Raw genomic sequence first — 6,717 nt, 5'->3', positions numbered from 1 at the left:
AACTGCAGTCAGGTCGAGACCCCGATGAGGACGACAAGCATGCAGATGAGCTTCCCGGAGACGGTTTCTGACAGTTAGTGCAGAAATGTTTTGGTTATGCAAACCGATTGTTGCAGCAGCTGGTGGCTGGTCTCAGACGATCTTGGAGGTGAAGATGCTGGTGTGGTTACACGTGGTCTGCAGTTGTGTGTTCTGCCAAATTCTCTGAAACGCCTTTGGAGATGGCTTATGGTAGAGAAATGAACATTCAATTCACGGGCAACAGCTCTGGTGGACATTCCTGCAGTCAGCATGCCAATTGCACGCTCCCTCAAAACTTGCGACATCTGTGGTATTGTGCTGTGTGATAAAACTGCACATTTTAGAGTGGCCTTTTATTGTGGCCAGCCTAAGGCACATCTGTGCAATAATCATGCTGTCTAATCAGCATCTTGATATGCCACACCTGTGAGGTGGATGGATTATCTCGGCAAAGGAGAAGTGCTCACTAACACAGATTTAGACAGATTTGTGAACAATATTTGAGAGAAATAGGCCTTTTGTGTACATAGAAAAAGTCTTAGATCTTTGAGTTCAGCTGATGAAAAATGGGGGCAAAAACAAAAGTGTTGCGTTTATCATTTTGTTCTTGTCCTGCAAGAAAAGTTGGAGATGAGGCTGTCCCCCTCCTCTTTGAAAGTGTATGTAACGGCCATTGCGGTGCATCATGATGCAGTGGATGGAAGACCCTTGGTGAAGCACGACCTGATCGTCAGGTTCCTGAGAGGCGCGAGGCGATTAAATCCTCCCAGATCGTGCCTCGTTCCCTCTTGGGATCTCTCTGTGGCCCTGGCCCCCTTTGAGCTGCTTGACTCAGCTGAGCTCAAATTCCTGTCAGTTAAAAAATAAAACTAAAATAAATCCCCACTGTAAATCATGAATGATAATCTGTAAAAATGTCAATAAGAGAGGATGCTGGCTGAAATATTCTAAAAGTTAGAATGTGTTTAACTGATATTTTAAACCAGCGGTAAAATAAAGCATAGACAATAGGATTCAGACCTGAGTTCATATGGAAGGTCCATGTTAGAAATGTCAGTGTAGTGGAAGAGATTGCTGTGGTTTTTGTTAGAGAACAGATGTAGAACGGAATCCAGCAAAGTAGATAAGCTGTCACAATAATTCCTAATGTCAGAGCAGCTTTGCTCTCAGATTTCCTCCTCACTGAAACTGAAACTTCCATTACACATTTTACACCAATCATTTGAGAGTTAATAACTTTCACTTGCCGTTGCACAACATAAAATATCCTCAAATATGCAGTGATGATCACAGTACATGGAAATAAAAAGGAAAAGATCAAATCAATGAATTTCCAAGCATTAGTAATCAAAACAATACACTGGCCGTAACACAGTGTTTTGTCTGATGTTTTAAAATATCCGTTACTAATTACATACCAAATATTGTAAACTGAACAGCAAAACCAGCAGAGACAGATGCTTATTAAAGTTTTAGTTGTGGTTATTTTCTGTGGGTACAGTAAAGAGTAACACACAGCCATATAGCGATCTACAGCGATTAAAACTAAATTACAAAGAGATGTAGAAAGGAGCAACCTAACGATGATCACAAACAGTCCACAGTAAGTGTCTCCAAAGTACCAACATGTTTCAATTTGCTTGATGCCCTCTACGGGTATCACAATAAGTCCAATAAGCATATCAGCCACAGCCAGAGAGAGAATGATCAGGTTGGTTGGAGTGTGAAGCTTCTTGAAGTGAGAGATGGAGATGATCACCAGCAGGTTCAGAAACACAGTCCATGCTGACAGCAATAATACAAACATATAGATGATATTGTATTCATGCCTGGAGCGTTTTCCCTTTATACATGATGAGTTGATGGCAGGAAAGCAGAATTGAATCTCGTGATCCTCTGTCTCATAGGCCATGAGTGAGTCTCCTCCTATTAGGGAGTTTTTCTGCTCTCCATACTATTCTTTCATTTATGTGGTGTCTGACTCAGACTGGCCCACCCATCTACCACCCTCTCTGATGCTGCATAATTATATAACCATTTTCTTCTCCCAACGTTTGATATGATGGATACACATAACTGTAAAATCTAAGGGTTAATAATTTTTTGAAACCTTATAAATCAGAATAACTGTTATTCTTGTGAGCGTCCAATAATTTGTTCATAATTTATTTAAAATCCTCTCACTCTCTAGGTTATTTAGGTTGTAGTGCAGCAAAAATTACACTGAGTGAAGTCAAGAGTTGTGGTACCATGAACAGACAGTTAATTTGTAAATTGTAACATGAAATTACAAAGTGCTCTGACAGCTTTTGTGATTTTTAGGGGCCAAACACCAAAGGTGGCAGGCCATAGAACCACTTGCAGGAAAGTTTTGAAATTTGGCACACAGAGGACGGTTTTAACATTAACCACAGTAAGTTTAGACTCTCCAACTCAAACCCTCTAGTGCCACCAACAGCTCAAAGTTGCACTCATGTGTATGCTAATAACTTTTGAAGCGTGAAGTTTAGAAGCAAAATTCTTTTTTTTCTTCTGATTCCTTGGCTCATGCCAAGTCAAATGCATACCAAAATTTAAATTCTATGAATTATGAATTATTGAATTATTCTCAAAACCTACTTTTTCGAAACTCGCCTTAGGCTTATTCGCTTAGGCTTGTCTGATTTTGATGAACGCATGAACGAATTTGACGAAGAGCATGCCAAAATGGACGTGAGGCTATATCTACATAACGCTTTAGCGCAGGGATCCTCAAATCTGGCCCACGGGATCCACTTTCCTGCAGAGTTTAGCTCTAACCCTAATCAAACACACCTGAGCAGGCTAATCAATGCCTTCGGAATCATTAGAAAATCACAGGTATCTGCATGTACATTGTGGGAAACAGCCAAATGCATCATGAGAGGTAAAATTATCTCATATTGTTCAAATAAAAATAAAAAGCTGTCAGCAAGAGAAAAATTTTTACAGGAAGAGGTGAAGCGACTGGATCACCTGGCCTCTCAAGGGTTGACAGACTCAATCACTAAAGAACTCCTGAGAACTAGAGAAGAATTAAATCAAATATTAAATAAAAAAACAGAGCAAATACTTCTTAAACTCAGACAACAGCAATTTGAATTTGGAGAAAAAACTGGCAAATTCTTGGCAAATCAACTAAAGCATCAAAATGAGAAATCAATAATTACATAGATAATGGATCATTCAGGCAATATAACACAAAACCCATCTGAAATAAATGAATCATTTAGGTTATATTATTCAAAACTCTATTCTACGGACCAAAATGAATCACTGAAAGAAACAGAATCTTTTCTGAGTGGTGTCTCCCTGCCTCAGGTATCACCAATGCAATCAGAAAAATTCTTATCCATTCAGGAACTTACCAAAGCACTTAATCGTATGCCAAATAATAAATCACCCGGTCCAGATGGTTTTCCAGCAGAGTTTTATAGACAGTTTTTGTCATTGCTTTCACCTATATTCTTCAACTCTATTTGTGAAATTTATGAAACAGGAAAGATACCTCAACATATGAATACTGCTTACATTTCTCTCATTCCAAAGCCAAACAAAGATCCCACCCAGTGTCCCAACTACTGTCCAATATCACTAATTAATGTAGATTTAAAAATCATCAGTAAAGCACTGGCAGGTAGACTAGAATCGGTGATGTCAACCCTCATACATCCAGATCAAACGGGCTTTATAAAAGGGAGACACTCCTCAGAAAATACTAGAAGATTAATAAATATAGTTGATTTCTATAATAATTTATGCAATACAAACAAACCACCGTTTATAATTGTATCTTTAGATGCAGAAAAGGCCTTTGATAAGGTAGAATGGCCCTTTCTTTTCACCACTCTCAGTCATTTTGGCTTTAAATCATATATCATTAACTGGATTAAAACACTCTATAATACTCCAACAGCATCTGTTATAACTAATGGCATTTTATCAAAACAATTTAATTTAAAAAGAGGAACCCGACAAGGCTGCCCATTATCACCACTTTTTACAATCTTTATTGAACCCTTGGCAGCAGCAATACGACAATCACACAATATATCTGGTATCCAATCAAAACATTACCATCATAAAATAAGTCTGTATGCGGATGCCATTCTTTTATATATTATAAACCCATCTTCATCGCTTCTGTCGGCCCATAGTCTGATAAGTGACTTTAGTAAAGCATCAGGATATTCAGTTAACTGCTCCAAAGCCGAGATTCTGCCTATTACCAAATTGAACTGGGATGCTGAACTAGAGAGTTATCCATTCAAGCGTACAACCAAAATAATAAAATACCTTGGGATCCATATTTCATCCAATCTAAAAGATCTATTTAAGCTTAATCATGCCCCATTATTACAAGATATACAAAACAACTTGGAAAGATGGAACAATTTGCCTCTATCTCTAATCGGCCATATATCATCTGTAAAAATGAACATACTTCCAAAAATAACTTATCTTTTTTCCATGATCCCTGTCACTCCACCTCCCGGCTGGTTCTCCTCTTTAGACAGTATAATGACTAAATATTACTGGAAAAAAGAAAAGCCCGAATAAAACTATCAAATCTACAAAGATCAAAAAAGTCGGGAGGACTTGGGGCACCTAACTTTTACCTTTACTTCATCTCTCAACAGCTAATTTACATTTACCATTGGATACATAATCCTAACCTCCCTTGGTTAAATATTGAAAACGATCTGGTTCAGTCATTAGATATAAAGTTCTTACCATTAATAGACAAATCAATAAAAACTCTCCCTGGTTACAACAATAATACTATTAATACCACCATGAATGCTTGGTGGAAGTTACATGACCTATTACACTGTAGAGTGAAACCTTCAGCCAGTACACCCATATGGCATAATCCAACGTTTTTAATTAACAATAAACCTTTTTATTTCTCCACATGGAGTCAGAGAGGTGTAACTACCCTGGGCCATTTATATAATGGGGGCCTTTTCATGACCTTTGAGCATATTCAATCAAAATACAATTTATCAAATCAAACTTACTTTCAATACATACAGTTAAAAGAAGTCATACAAAAATCTATTGGTTCCTGTACTCTGAGAAATTGTAATTCTCACATATACCAAACGATTGAATCTTTAAAACCTAATAAAATATTATCACAAATATATACATTCTTAATATCTTCAGAAACCGACATAGTTGCTCCAATTCAACAATGGACTAAGGATATGGGTACAGATCAAATTATCAACTGGCAAGAAGTTTGCAATAACATTTATTCTATGTCCTGCAATACCAAAATTCAAATGATTCAATATAAAGTAATTCATAGAACTCATATCACAAAATACAAACTGCAACGCATGGGATATATTAAAAATAATAACTGTCCACACTGTCCAGCCTCCATTGACGACTATTTCCATGCATTCTGTCGGTGTCCACTGGTTCAATCATTTTGGTCGAAGGTCATGAGCAGACTCTCAGATATCCTCGAATTCAGCATCCCAGTTTGTCCCAAAATAGCTTTACTGGGAGACACTTCTACACTGCAGATTTCTAATCAGTTTAAACCATTTTTATTGATTTCACTGACAGTAGCAAAGAAACACATCTTACTTAACTGGAAAGACAGAACAGATCTTTCAATAAACCAGTGGCTTACATTATTATTAGTACATTTAAACTTGGCGCAATTAACGGCATTCGCACACAACATTGATCCTTCCAAACAAACTTGGTCTACTTTTGTTCAATATCTGAGTGAGAACTGATTCCGGTTTGTCTATGTCTCTGTCATAAAACATGAGAAACTTATGAGGAAAATTTTGTGTCCTTTTATATAACTTATGTTGTTTATATCCTGTCAGCTTATGTCGATTACTTCTATTATCAAAATTTGTATATTTTTTTTTCATCTTTTCTTTTCCTTTCTCCCTTTCAATGTGTAGATATGTAACTCTTTGAATGCTATCATTTAAGCCTTTTATTTTCTCTATCCCTATTAACATTTAATTTACATTAAGTTACCATGTGTTTTAATTTCTACACCTCCATTGTTACCATTGCAGTTATCATAGTTCTTATCATTGTTTCTGTATATGTTATTCATTTACCATTTCATCTTTAGTTAATTTAAAGAAAAAAAATCTTTCTTTCTTGTTCCTTTTTTTTTTCTTGTCCCATCTCCCCTCCCTTGCTCTTTCACTGTTCTCTCTATCGATTCCTCTCTCTCTCTCGCTGTCTCTCTCTCCTTAACTCTCTCCCCCTACCTTGATCCCCTCCTCTCTCTTATCCTTTTGGCTTGAAATAATGTTTTTTTGACTTGAATAGGGAAAGACTTGTACAAAGAACTGCCACTGGGTCTGGCAAACAAGGCTCTGAGAAGTCAACCGACTGAGGCACAGACTTCAGGAGCACTGTGAACATCCTGTACTAGGGTCTATTAAGGAGAGGCCGTGGCTAGGTCATACACCAGTGCCCTAGAAGGGGCCTCCCTAAGACCTAGGATAGTCTTCTCCCATCATCAGTTTGAAATAATTCAATATCCCTCAATTTCTCTTTTCCCCTCTTCCTCTTCCTCTCGCTCCTCAATTTCCTGTCTATCTTTCTTTTTATTTTCTCTCCCTTCTCATTTTTTCCCCTATTAAAGATAGGGAAATGTATTTTTATTATTATTAGATTTATATATATATA

General features: G+C 37.1%; 1 pseudogene; it reads right to left on the bottom strand.

The window, feature by feature from the left end:
* Positions 1–913: 913 nt before the first annotated feature.
* Positions 914–1,987, bottom strand: LOC107658549 (trace amine-associated receptor 13c-like; annotated as a pseudogene).
* Positions 1,988–6,717: the final 4,730 nt, after the last annotated feature.

Source organism: Sinocyclocheilus anshuiensis, unplaced genomic scaffold, assembly GCF_001515605.1.
Source record: "Sinocyclocheilus anshuiensis isolate Anshui unplaced genomic scaffold, SAMN03320099.WGS_v1.1 scaffold343, whole genome shotgun sequence".
NCBI lineage: Eukaryota > Metazoa > Chordata > Actinopteri > Cypriniformes > Cyprinidae > Sinocyclocheilus > Sinocyclocheilus anshuiensis.
This window is presented reverse-complemented; position numbering and strand designations above follow the sequence as displayed.